Genomic DNA, 13,013 nt, shown 5'->3' with positions numbered 1-13,013 from the left:
TGCTGAACACCTCTGCCTGGGTCAACGAACGGATCAAGATGTGATGCCCTGGGACCCATGTCATGGTTCAAAGGCTTTTCACAGGCAGAGCTGCTGAAAAGCCCAAACCAAACCCATCTGCACAGCTCTGTGCACCACACACCCACCCGAGCCCAGGGCTGTTTACTGTGCTCCGAGGGCAGAGAAACCCGAAACCAGCACTTCTGCCCCAGAGGATAGTGTAACCTTCTCTGAACGACATTGCGAGCCTATAAATACACTGCAGGACTTCAGGGATCTTATTCTGACAGTGCCTTTGGGGTGTGCTGAAGCAGAGATGCTCCCCCAGTGCTCCCCGTGTGACCTAGAGCTCTCACACCAGCTCTCTGCAGTGAGGAACAGCAGGAACCACTCCCAGGTTCACCCAGCACAGGCTCAGGGCTGCACCAAACTTTATATAAAAGCTGAACCAGAAAGAGCACAAGACACAGGAGCAGCTAAAGGCACTGCTGTGCTACTTCTAAAGCTACTGAAAGATCAGTCAAAATCCCACAGAAAGATAATGGAGGGAGAAAACTTCTTCCAGAGTTAACATAAACCAGCCTGGAATGTGGAAAAAAATAAAAATAAAAGCACCTCTAAAAGGTCATGTACACCTCACAGGGAATGCCTCAGCTCAGAGCTCTGTGGATCTATGTGCCTTGGCAATGCCTTCACCAACACCAGCCCTTTGGTTCCAGGTGGGTACTGGTGATTCTGGTTCCCACACACGGATGGAGAGCTCAGCCCAGTCCTTAGGAACGTGGCTCCAGTCCTGATGAAGAGTGGAATTTGTTACTTTAGAATGCTGGTGGTTATGGTCACTATGCACAACACAGGGCACTGGCAACTGTTTCACAGCAGTTAACTTTACAAAGCAGTATTTAACCTCACTATATGTGGTGAGTGTCAGAGAAAGACCCTGATTTTATTGCATTATACCCTATAAAGTCATTCCTCCTAGTAACTATGACAATTAGGTATCTAGCAGCAAAATGGTCCAGAAATCCTCATGCCACTCACCTGTGCACTAGCTAAAAGACACAGCTGGACTGACTTCCAAATGGACTGAGATGGTTTATGTGCTGAAGCAAGTGGTGACTTCACAAGTTACCCCTGTGACAATATCAGCACTTTCCTGAATCTTGCTACAAAACAGCCTCAAACAAACCTCTTCAAACCATGTTTTTCCCATGTGCCAAAACTACCCTCAACCTGCACTTTGTAGAGTTCAAACTAAAGGTAAATAACACTCCTTCTTGCTACAGGGAGCAGCAATCTCTCTAAACTCCCTGAGATCTGCATGCCCATTTTCCCAAGCTGCATCCACCCAGCCTGTAATCACCACATGCTGAGCTCAGACACCACGCCTACTAATGTGCTAATAAAAACTGCTAATAAACGTTTCGGGCTCCTTAAGCTCTGCTAAGATTTTTACTGGAGATCTGAGGGTTCTACTTGTACAACTGGATACTGAAAACAGATGGGATCCATGCTGGGTCCCTAAACAGCCTTCACAGACCAAAGCTTTATTAGAGCCAGTAATAAATTAGCCTTTATTGCAGAATTCTGTGCATCTACTTGCAGAGTTCAGTGCTGAGCTGTGCTCTTCAGCAACTGATTTGAGAAAGTAAACGAGTAAAATCTAAGGACACAGTTCCCACGAAGAGTAAACTATTTGACAGCGCAACAAAGACTCACCAGAACACAGGAATTCCTCTGGTTCCCCTGCAGTTTGATTACAGATCACCCCTCCCCACGGGAGGAATGACTCAGATCACAACTGGCTCTCTGCTTTCACAACACTGTGGAATGCCCAGTACCTTCAGGCAGCTGCTGAGGGAAGGAGCAGGTCAGGAAGGGGCTGATAACACAGAGAGCAGCCACACAGCATCACTGACTGCCTTATCTGCAGCTCCCAGAGACCAAACGCTGCCTGCAAGTTTTTCACAGCTGACACTAAAACACTGTGTAGCTCGTTCCAGCACTTGGCACCAGACCTCACGCTCTCTAGTAAGAGCTGTAGGAACACCCATCCAGAAGGGGCCACAGGTCCAGCCTGGGTGAGGTACCTGTCCTGGTTTGCAGGTCTCTGCTTTGGAAAGGGAGGAATAGTGACATTTTTAGTAGAGAACAACCACTATGGTGACTGCTCCAACCACTCAGATGCCCTAGATTTTGGAGAGATTGCATTGGGCTCTGTTATTTCACAATGTTTGCCTACTATCAACAGGTTTTAGGCGTCAAACATGATTGCTAATTACCTGAATTGAGTGCAGTTTCCTCCTTAAGGATATTTGTATTGATCAAGTCAGTTCTCCCATCCTAACCCTAACTTCATTTGCAATAAGCTTCCTTTCTACAAGTTTCATATCCTCAAACCCAGAAAAGTTATTTTTGTATGTTTCCAGGTCACAAACTCTGTTCCTCCCTACAACCCCTCAATTTCCTTCTCAAAAGCTGTGTTAGGAAGGACAAAAGCAAGTAGGTCATTCCCTTTCACTGCTTCATGCTTTCCCACATCTGGCACATCATCACATTTTCCATCCAAGTTCTCTCAACCTCCATCCTGTCAGGGACAGATGTTTACCAAGCAAACAGAAAGCTGGACTAAACTGAATTACCTGTGCAGATACTAATGTGCAGGAGTTTATCCAGGGAAACAGTTGTGCCTCCTCTGGGCACGGTACAGAACGAGCTACCACGAGGAGCAGGACATGCATCCAGACCTGTACGTGCTGCTGACAGGCACACGAGTTCCAGAGCCCATTCCTGAATCCACAGCACAGCAGAACCAGGACTTCCTTGTGCTGCCTCTCACGCAAGTACCAGGAGTTCTCCTGATGCACAGTTGCCACTGTAAATATTATTAGCAGAGCTTGACTTGCTAAGGATAAGCTCACTCAGACAACAGCTTCCATGCAGAAATTCATCAGGATGAACAGAGACCAACCATCCCAGAACAAATTATACCACTCTTGGCTCTGGGAAATGTGGCAGCAGATAACACCCATATCCAGTGATTGGCAGATCAGGAATGCAACAAGATCTTCCAGTGGCCTCTTCCTGCTTGGCACTTCTTCTCTAACGGCTGCCAGACCCACAGCCCTGGTATTTCCTTTTAACTTTTCCCCCCCCCTTAGTTTTCCTTTTCATGTGCACACCTTTCCTTTTTAACCTTGTTGATCACTTCTGTCTCAACACATTACAAAGTAATGGTTTTCAACAACTAACACACACTGCATTAAGTGTCACACCACAGCTCCAAAAGTAAAATTCTGCATAATAAGAAGATAATGAAGAGCAATCATGGACTTCAAAGAAGAATCACCAAGACCTGCTGAGAAGCTCTTCCACGATTTCTGCTTTGGTTTCTGTACCCCTGGGAATGGTGGCAATAGTGAGGACAAACAGGGAAGAGATTTTGCAGCAGCCAAAGATGCAGGGAGAAGAATTTAGAACAGCCTGTGACGGCTCACAGCATGTTTACATGAACGTAGAGCTGCTGGAGAGTAACTAAATGCAGTAGGCCTGAGTTATTTTTAGGTCTATTGTGAAACCCCAAAGTCACTTCATTGCAGCTGCTCCAAAGACACAGCAGCACACAGGCCTGGGCTCTGTACCATCCCTCCTGGGGTGATGGAGAGAGTCTAACCCTTGTCCTACATTACAATTTGGTGCCAAGGCCACAAAGCCCCTGGCACAGACAGGGGGATGTGGATGAGAAGAGCGTGTAGGGCAGTGAGCTCATGTGGGCTGGGGAAGGGTCTGGCTGCTGAGTAGACAAGGCACTGTGTTTGCTGCAGCCTGGACAGAGGTCTCCTGGCCCTGCTGGCCAAGGTCACTCCTGCTGACGTGTTCTTGAAGCACTGCAGGCAGAGCACCCGTTACTATGGGACCTTGAGGGACTGGAGAGTAAACAACGTGGCAGAGGGACAGGGAGGCCAGGATTTCCAGTAAACATCCCATGCTAGAGAGCTCTGAACACAATGAACTTGACAGACTGCAGCAGCACAGCCTCCCTGGTGCCTCTGCAATGTTTGCTTGGATCCTGTTATGCAGACATACCTCTAAAAACAACCCTGCTGATCTGTGGGGAGTAACAGGCTCTGCTGCTGGAAGGATCAGGGAAAAGAAGAGGCCTTATCCTGCTTCCACACGCTTCTGTATAGCTGTTCCAGGCAGTAGTACAACATACAACACAAACTCTCTGGGACAAAACAGCTGTATTCCTTCCTTTGCTTCTTCAGCCTGGCAGGACACAGCCAGGGCCAAGGTCCTGTACTCACTGCAGTGACTTTCAGAGCAGAAAGGCTCTGCTGTTCACTCAAGCTCTCACACCAGCAGGACTCTCTCACAACACCAGGGCAGACCCGGTGCAGGACACAAGCCACGCAGGGGAGCACACACACCACGCAGAGGGTTCACACCAGGGCACACTTGCAAGCTGGCACCTTCCCCCCAGATCTGCAAGACCCAAGTATAAACAATGCAGCTGCTGTCTCACTCCAAAACCAGTAACAGCACTCCTCTTTCTCAAGAAGGGCAAACGTATTACACAAGAGCAAGGCTGTTTGGATCTTCTCCTGACCCCCTCGGTCACCCTCAAGGCTCAACTCTTCAACTCTTGCTCTTATTCACAAGCCAACCCTGGTACAAGTGAATCCCACCCAACACCAGCAAACACAAGACCACCCTTTCATCTCCCAGCTGAGATGGAAGCAACTCTCTCACAATCACACAAAAACAAAGCTGTAGCATCAGATCCCTGTACTTGGGCAAGGACAACTCTTCATGGACTAAAGGGGGAATCTCTTGACCGTTCTTCCTTTGCTCCTTCAGCTGAAAGCAGCCTCAGCTCTTCTACTTCTGCATTGAACTGTCCCCCTCAAAATTCTCTCCTTTGCTTCCCAAATCACTGGGAGAACACACAGGGAAATGTTGTTAATCTAGAATGCAGCAGAAGCACAAACACCACATATGTGCTCTGCCCATAAGGATATCATCTGCTTGCACTGGTGTGGTACAAATGAGCAATACAGACACTCCTGGAAATCCAGAAATTCTCCCACTATTTATCTCTGTATGTAGAAGGCATTACACTTATAAAAAATTCAAGCAGGAAAAGGCATTAAATAGAGGAAAAGAACTGTATCCACTGCTTCCTTGTACCACACCATCAACTAAACTGGCAGTGAGAGATGCAAAGATTTCTGACTGTGCATTACTGTTGTAGATAGTGTGCTGTGAACACAAAACCAAGGATTAAAAGCTCTCTAACAGGTCATTAAAATTTAACAAGTCATTAAAATCTTTCTGTGCTTTTCAGAAAAAGTGATCAATTCATTAAGCTCAGCCACTTAAACAGCTGAACCCTTCTCCAGCATCACAGCATGGCACAATCCCTATCATGTCAAAGGGTTAGCTGCAGGCCAGCAGTGGTCTGGCCAAAATACACTTGCAGACACTAATTGAAGGGAATCAGATTCTTTCACTAATACCCTGCTGCATGCTACTCCAAGTGGTGGCTTGCAAGCCCTTCCCATCTGGTCTGTCACCTTTGGTTTTACAGTCTCAAAGGTGACAAAGCAGCTCTGAGAACCACTCCTAACACCCTTAGCCTTGCACCTACATGCACCTTGCAAGTGGCCATGCCTGGATAACCAGCCAAGGGAAGGAATCTTCTCCCAAGGCCTGGGTGGCTTCCTATGGTCCTCTCCAATCCCATTTTCCATTAGCCATCTGAGGTCACAGCTGGGCAGCCTAACTAAAAATACTAGTCTTGCACAAAGGTAACTGTGGCTGAGCTTGCTCTTAAGCCGCACAGACTTTCCACACCTTAAGGCACAAGCTGAAATCTGCTTAACAGAGAGGGAATGGCAGTCACCCAGCAGCCAGTCATTCACCCTGCACAGAGTGGCCAAGCTGTCACCCAGGCCTCCTCTGACACTTGCTCCTCAGGGACACTAAGCCTGTAAGAGACCTATGAGAGACTGTCACATGTATGAGAATGGCAGCAAGATAAACACTGTCCCCACGGGAGCTGGGGCTGACAAACAGCTGCTCAAACCAACACTACGTTTAGCACAGGAGGCAGAGTGCAGCAACTGCAGTGCAGCCAGCCACGGGGCAAAAGCAGACAGGGAGCCCTCACCACTGCTGCTGGCAGAGCAAGGACAGGTCCCCAACAGGCAGGGTCCTCCTGCTGCCTGGAGAGGCAGTTCAGCTTCTGAACAACTGTCTGTTGCAGAAGGGCTCATTGCCTCACGTGGCAACCGAGTGACAGCTCAGGGTAGCTGACACCATTTGGACTTCCAAGCCCTACAAACCAACCCTCCACAGGCGAAAAATCCAAATGCCTCTATGCATAACACAGCAGCTCCCAATGTTCTAAAAGCAAAAGGGGTTTCTAGATTCTCCAAAAGGGCACCATCAGCAACAGCCTCAGAGGCCCAGAGTGATGCTGCAGAGCTCGGTGCCTGCAGGAGGGAGCCACGATGCCTCCAGGGCCACAGCCCCCTGTGCCAGCAGGTGCTGCTCACAGGCAGTGCTGGGAATGCTGGAGGCACTCAGCAGAGCTCTGCCTTCCACAACCATTAGGGTTACCACTAAAGCATCAGCCTGCTTTTATTACCCTGCAATTTGTACCTGTAGAGCTCCTCACCAGTTACAACGGCAGCTTTTCCAACAGAGCTGTCAGTAAGCTTCACATCCCCTTCCTCATCCCCTCCTGAATCTTTCTTCCATTGTCTCCTCACATTTTAAGTTGGCAGCTGAGGTGTCATCTTGGATAGGATTTCCTTTTAGACTCCTATGTCAGCTTCTAAACATGATGGCTTTGTTTCCCCTTTCCAAAAGGCCAGAACACACATCTAGGTCTCTCTGGTGCTGAGAGCATTTTGGTCACTTTTAGAAGGGAGAAAGGGAGGAAAAAGAGAAACTGATTTATCTAAGATCAACAGCCAAGAAACCAAGGGCTAGTGAAGAGCTTTGTGCTTGTGTCACAGAGTAAATAAGCTGTGGCAGACGCACACTGGAACATTTCCGATGGCCATTGCAGCTTCACTTACCAAGGGAAGGTGACATTAATTATCCTCTGAATGGCACCAAGTCGGTGTGTTTTATGTTCAAAAACAAACAATCAAAAATGACCTTTCAGCTCCCATTTGAGCAAACAAACCAAAAATTACTTGAAATGATCATGTTTAGAATTTCTATTCTAGTAGTGAAACTATTAGAAGCAATTTCTGGATAACTTTGCTTCTCCTAACCCCATTTTTCAAGCCTTCCTGCTTCAAAACCTGTGACAATAGTCTAACTCCAGCCTGCACTGAAAACAATCAGATTCTGGTTTTTCCATCACTGTCTGAAACACAAAGAACCAACTCTTATTTTCTTTGGAGGCAACTGAAACAAGTACTTTTCCTAATCGTCTTCCTAATTGTTTTATGGACATGTTAAAGGTTTCCTTCCCAGAGCAAAAGGAAAATTGTATTAAAGCTGTAAAATATTTCTATAGCCATCAAAGAGTTTAGAAAGTTTGTCTTTTTCCTCAGAAGTAGCTTAGAAGTTTTGTCTTTAAAGAAACTGCTTGTGCCAATGACATTGAGATATCAAAGGGCAGAGGAGGAAAGCTGTACATGCAATTAATTTCTGCACACAAAGAAAGGAAGTGCAAGCATATAGCCTGCAGTCTGGTAATCAGAAATGAAACCAGGTTAAACCCAACTGGCCCAAGTGGCTAAACTGGTAAGGGGTTTTGCTGCTGTTGTTCTGTTTCCCTCGAGCAGCAAACCAGCCTGAGGAGCCAAACCAGGCCCCTGAGCTCTGCTGCCCCGTTTCACTGCAGCACCATCCCTGGCTCCCACGCCTGGGGCTGCCCCACTGCTCTCTCCCTCCATCAGACACACCCTCAGCATCTTCCTGCCTAACCACCCACCAAAGATCAAAGCATGGGGAAGAAACACTGGACCTCTGACTCCAGCCACACCTTCAACCCTCTGCCCCTACCTTCCAGCTATTCTTCCCTTTCACAGGTGTTTCTCCTGCCCTGAACAGCACTACACCAGCATCCTCTTTTCTCCCCAACTCATCGTTTATCATTCACCTCTGTCCTTTCCATCAGATCTCCTCTAAGGACAATTCCAACCTCTTCTCTCCTCCCCAGTGTCCCCACAGACCTGCCTTTCCTTGCTGGCACTCCCTCCAGCCTTTTGCTGAGTGTTTCCTCACTCTCACAGTTCAGTGAGTTTGTAACCCAGGCTCAAACCCACTCAGCTGAGACATCGTTTGTTTGACTTGAACTGCACAGTATCTTTTTTTCCTTCCCATCTGCACCCCGTGACACCTGTCAACACCACCCAACTCATCACGTGCCTTCATCTTGGCCCTTCCAATACATTCAATGCGTGACTCAAAGATCCTCCTCATTTTACTCCCAATCTCAGTGACCTTCCAGCCTCACTCCTTGGCCTCTCAACACGTCTCTGAGTGCTGTTGTTAGGGGAAAAATTCCACCCACACACAACAACTTAAGAGTTCACTCCCTACTTGAAGCCTGTCAAAACACCTGTGACATCCCAGAAATGCTCAGCCTTCAGCTCCATGTGGCTACAAAGGTCCCTTTATTCCTCCCCACCACTTCCCAGCTTGCTGCTCCACTAGATACCCCTTTGTTTGATAAGACTAATCATAGCTTAAGGACACACAGGCAGATAAGCAGCTGCTCAAGTGACTGTCTATCAACTCTGCTTTCCAAGAGAATGGAAACTTTTTTCCCCACATGGGAAAGTAACCAACAAGAATGATTCAGTGACCTACTAAAGGGGTGTGTGGAAAAACATGAGTACAGCTAAGACCTGAATTTTGGGTTTCTTGGCTTTAATTCCTTTTCCACTCAGCAAAAGAAATGAAAACAGATAAGGGAGAACAAACTGGAAATCAATGCATTAATTCCTGTTGCCATCAAACTCCACTCAAAGCACAGCATAATCATGCAGCACAGAATCTTCACTAAAAATAATGCCACATCTCACAGTTCAGCCAAGCTTTCTCAGACCACGCAACAGTTACTGAGAACTGGCAGTGTGAGGACAAAGCAGCTCCATCTCCCATTTCAGCAATCCATCACAAATGATCATTATGAAATCCATGTCACTGAAGCCAGAAAATAACATCTGTTTCCTGAGTGAAAACACAAGATGAGAACTACAACAAAACATGTTGATTAAATGGTAAATCAAAGGATGATACGTGCTTTTTTAAATGCAAAACGTGACTACAGTGCACCACACCTGTGCAGTGACACCCTGCACACCCACAGAACCCACTCAGAGCCTGGGACCTGCAGAGCTGCCAGGACAACTGTCCCTGCATCCAAACCTGTCTGCAGCATCCCACGGCTCCTGCAGCCCTGAAGTCACCAAGACCTTAATCTGAACCAAGGCCTTCTCACACTACCACTACTAAATGTTTCCTTTGGCAAGGAAATGAGTTTGAAGTAAGAACAGCGCAGCAATTTCTGAGGTTGAAAGTTGTCAAGGTGGAATTTCAAAGTGCATCCCACACAGAGCTTAAAAGCTCGTGGCTATCCAGCATTTGCTGTAAGCAGGGTAAGAGGCTCAGTGCCAATGTCCTGATCCACACTGCACCCTGAGTACAGCATCCCTGCTTTGAAGGGACCTTTGCTGTGGCTAGTAAGTACTGGGAACAGCAACTCTGCTCAAGTTTGGCTTCATCCATAGGGTGAACATAGTGTTTTTGTCAGAGTGGTTTCTACATGCAGCATGTGAAATACGTAAGTAAACTAAGGAAGTTTTTCATCTCAAACTTGCTGTCACCACTGCTAAGAACTTCCCCAAACACATGTTGCATTACCAAAAAATGTGTGGCAAAGGTGCTTTAGAAACAAGCTGATCCCTAATGTCAGTGCACCGAGGAAGGGAATATTTTTGGCTTACATCTCCATGAAGTGAAGGGGTCATGTTGCTAAAGGGGAGAGATGAAACCTAGAAATGACCTGGCAAGCTGTTCCCAAGGCAGCCTTTGTCCCAGTTCCCAGACCCCACTCTCCTGCTCCCTGCAGCTCCAATAAGCAGGATCCAGAAGGCTTTAGACCAGTATCTTACCTCAAGCACAACACCTGGCATGGGCCTTAAGCTCTTATCAGAAGGTGAGAGAACTCAGAGGCTACTGAACAATAAACGAGTCCACAAAGTCATCCCATCTACCCTGGTGCCCTGCCACCAAGAGGGACACTGACTGACACGAGAATGTGTACCAGAGGTTTTAAAAGAGCATCACCCAGTGCAAGTGTGAGCAGCACTGTGAGTGACTGCTAAAATAAAGCTTGTGCTGTGTTTACAGGACAGCCATGACCACACAACTGGGCAGCTCATCCTCTCAACAACAGAGACCATTTCCACAGCACTGCACAAGAGTGGAAGCTACACACAGAAAATTAATGACATACACAGTCCCAGAGCCTCATCAACCTCTGACTTCTTTCCAGAGCATGGATACAACACACCGGGTGAGTACTGAGACCTGCACTCTCACTTAGTCATTGTGCACCTAGAGAAAATAACTAAAGAATTGTCTTATATCTACTTTTCCCAGCAGTAATACAGTGTGTTTCCTACTCCCTACAATCACTAGCCATTCCAGCAGGATTTACCTCTCTACCCTGGAGATAAACCAGCACAAGGTCACTGATTCCTAACACAGATTTTGTCAGAGCTCCATGTGCAGTTCAGAATACACAGATCTGCCTTTCCAAGGGCCTGTTTCAGGTTTAGAACCTTAAACAAACTACATGTCACTGTTCCCAGAGCAGAACTTCCCACAGGGCAGCCCAGGATCCCTGTATTCCAACCTCTTAGGGCAATACAGGCTTTGCAGTGCCCTTTGTAAAGCTCAGTATTTCACTTCACACAGTCCTTCAGCCTGTGTTCCACAAGGAGCTGAACACGGTTCTTCTGCTGGAGACAACAGCTCTCCAGAATGAAGAGGGAAAATTCTTCTGTCCCAATCTCAGGGAAAAAACCCTTCATGATATGCTGTTGCTGGAACATTTCCGAATACAGTTCAGCTTCGGGAAGTTATTTCTGGGCAATGTAATTATTTGGACAATGGTAAAGTTATTAAAGGGCTTTACTAAATTAAATATCAAGATGACGTATCACTTTACTTAATTCTGCATACTGCAGGCCCTATAACCTTGAGCAGTTTCTCATGAGAAGGAGGAGTGTCAACGGTCATTTTCACTTGGGAAAGGACATTTTCAGGATGCTTTTGCCTTCCAAGTGGCCTGTGTGCCCCAGGCCAATTCTAGCCCTACACACACCACAGTCTGCAAGGTCACAATGTCTGGAGGGCTGAGCTGAAGGGGTAAGAGGGGAAAACCAGTGTTTCTCCACCTCTTGGTGCAGCTCTCACAATCAACCTCATGAGGAAAAATGAGTGACACTTAGATAAATTGCAGCCCATGTGACACCTGTTGTAAACCTCAGTGTTTATAAGTAACTTATTGGTTAGAAGATTGGTTTAATCTGCTCACTGTACAGGGGACTATGCTATAGGCATATTTTCCCCTCTGGAATGGCTTATCTGAAATGAGGCTTTTCAAGCTGTGCAACTGGATACGTGACCGAGACAGCTGTGGTGAAAATGAGAATCGGGATGGCCTGTACTGCTCAAAGGCACGAGGGAATCACGTCCCTGGGGTCCAGAAACAGCTTCCTTTGGCAGGAGAAGTTTGACAGTTAACAGCACAGAGTCAAATTCAAACCAAAAGGTATGGACAGCACAATTAAAGGAGTCCAGGACATACCCTGCATCCAACAGAAACGTGATGCAGCATAAATTTGGTCACTTCCAAACACAAACCACCCGAGGTAATGATCAAGGTAATGACTGAGGTAATTAGGAAAAGTCTGCTTTCCAGTCCATCAGCAAAGCTAATGGATACCACAGGTTTTACTGCTTCTCCTTCAAACTTTAACCACTGAAACACTAGCCAGGGGTGTCAAGTGTAAATAAATATTCCACAGAGAGTTCCCTTACAGCAGCTTCCTTGGGTTTGTACTGAACACAGCTGCATCACCCCCCAGTGCTTTTCTAGAGGCAACTTCTACTAGCAAAGGCAGCATGGAAAATGTTAACAGGGAATCTGTGTCTTGTGGCAGTGCTGAATCTGACAGACAATAATGGACAGATACAGCTGAGGCAACAGCCACGAAAACACCCCCGAAAGCCAACCGGGACCAAAGCAAACTCCATGCCCAGCACAAAAGGCAGTTGCTGTTTATCCAAGTCTCAAATAGTCCCTGAAGAGGATATGGACAGAGACCACTCCCAAGGTAGGAAGCTTCAACCTGCACACTTAATCGATTGTCTCTTCCACAGAGATGACCCCTCATTTCATACCCATGTTCATCACCTCAAATTAGGCCTTCCAAAATCATTTTAACCCTTTTTCAGGCCCAAGTTTAGAGCTGGTTTGTTAGGCAGATTAAAAAACCACATCCCAAAGCCATGGAGTAAGCAGGCTGAGTCTGGGCAGGATGCCCTGTGGCTGCAGCTACACAAACCCTGAGGTATCTAAGCATAGCAGCATTAACAATGTGCCTTTCCTTGGTATCCTCCAAGAGGATTTTTTCTGCACCTTGATTCATACCACTACCAGCAAGCAGAATAAAATTATTTCTTCTAACATGGATCCGGTGCTCAATTTATGCGTCAGCATCAGAGTTTGGTGCCGTCAGTTAGTGTAACAGAATTACTCCTTTGCATTAGATGTGATCCTCAGCTCCAAAACCCCAAGGACACAGGGCTGGAAGCATAAATAAAGCTGATGGAGACTGAGGACACATGAGCAGTCTAGTTCTGTCTGTGGTTCCTTGGCATGTTCCTCCCAGCACACACAATAAAGGCAGAACGGTTCATTTTGAGTTAAGGTTTACATTTCTGTTTCTTCTGTAAGTGCAAAGGACTTA

This window comes from Acanthisitta chloris, unplaced genomic scaffold (genome assembly GCF_000695815.1).
Source record: "Acanthisitta chloris isolate BGI_N310 unplaced genomic scaffold, ASM69581v1 scaffold25317, whole genome shotgun sequence".
In the NCBI taxonomy this organism is placed as follows: Eukaryota; Metazoa; Chordata; class Aves; order Passeriformes; family Acanthisittidae; genus Acanthisitta; species Acanthisitta chloris.
This window is presented reverse-complemented; position numbering follows the sequence as displayed.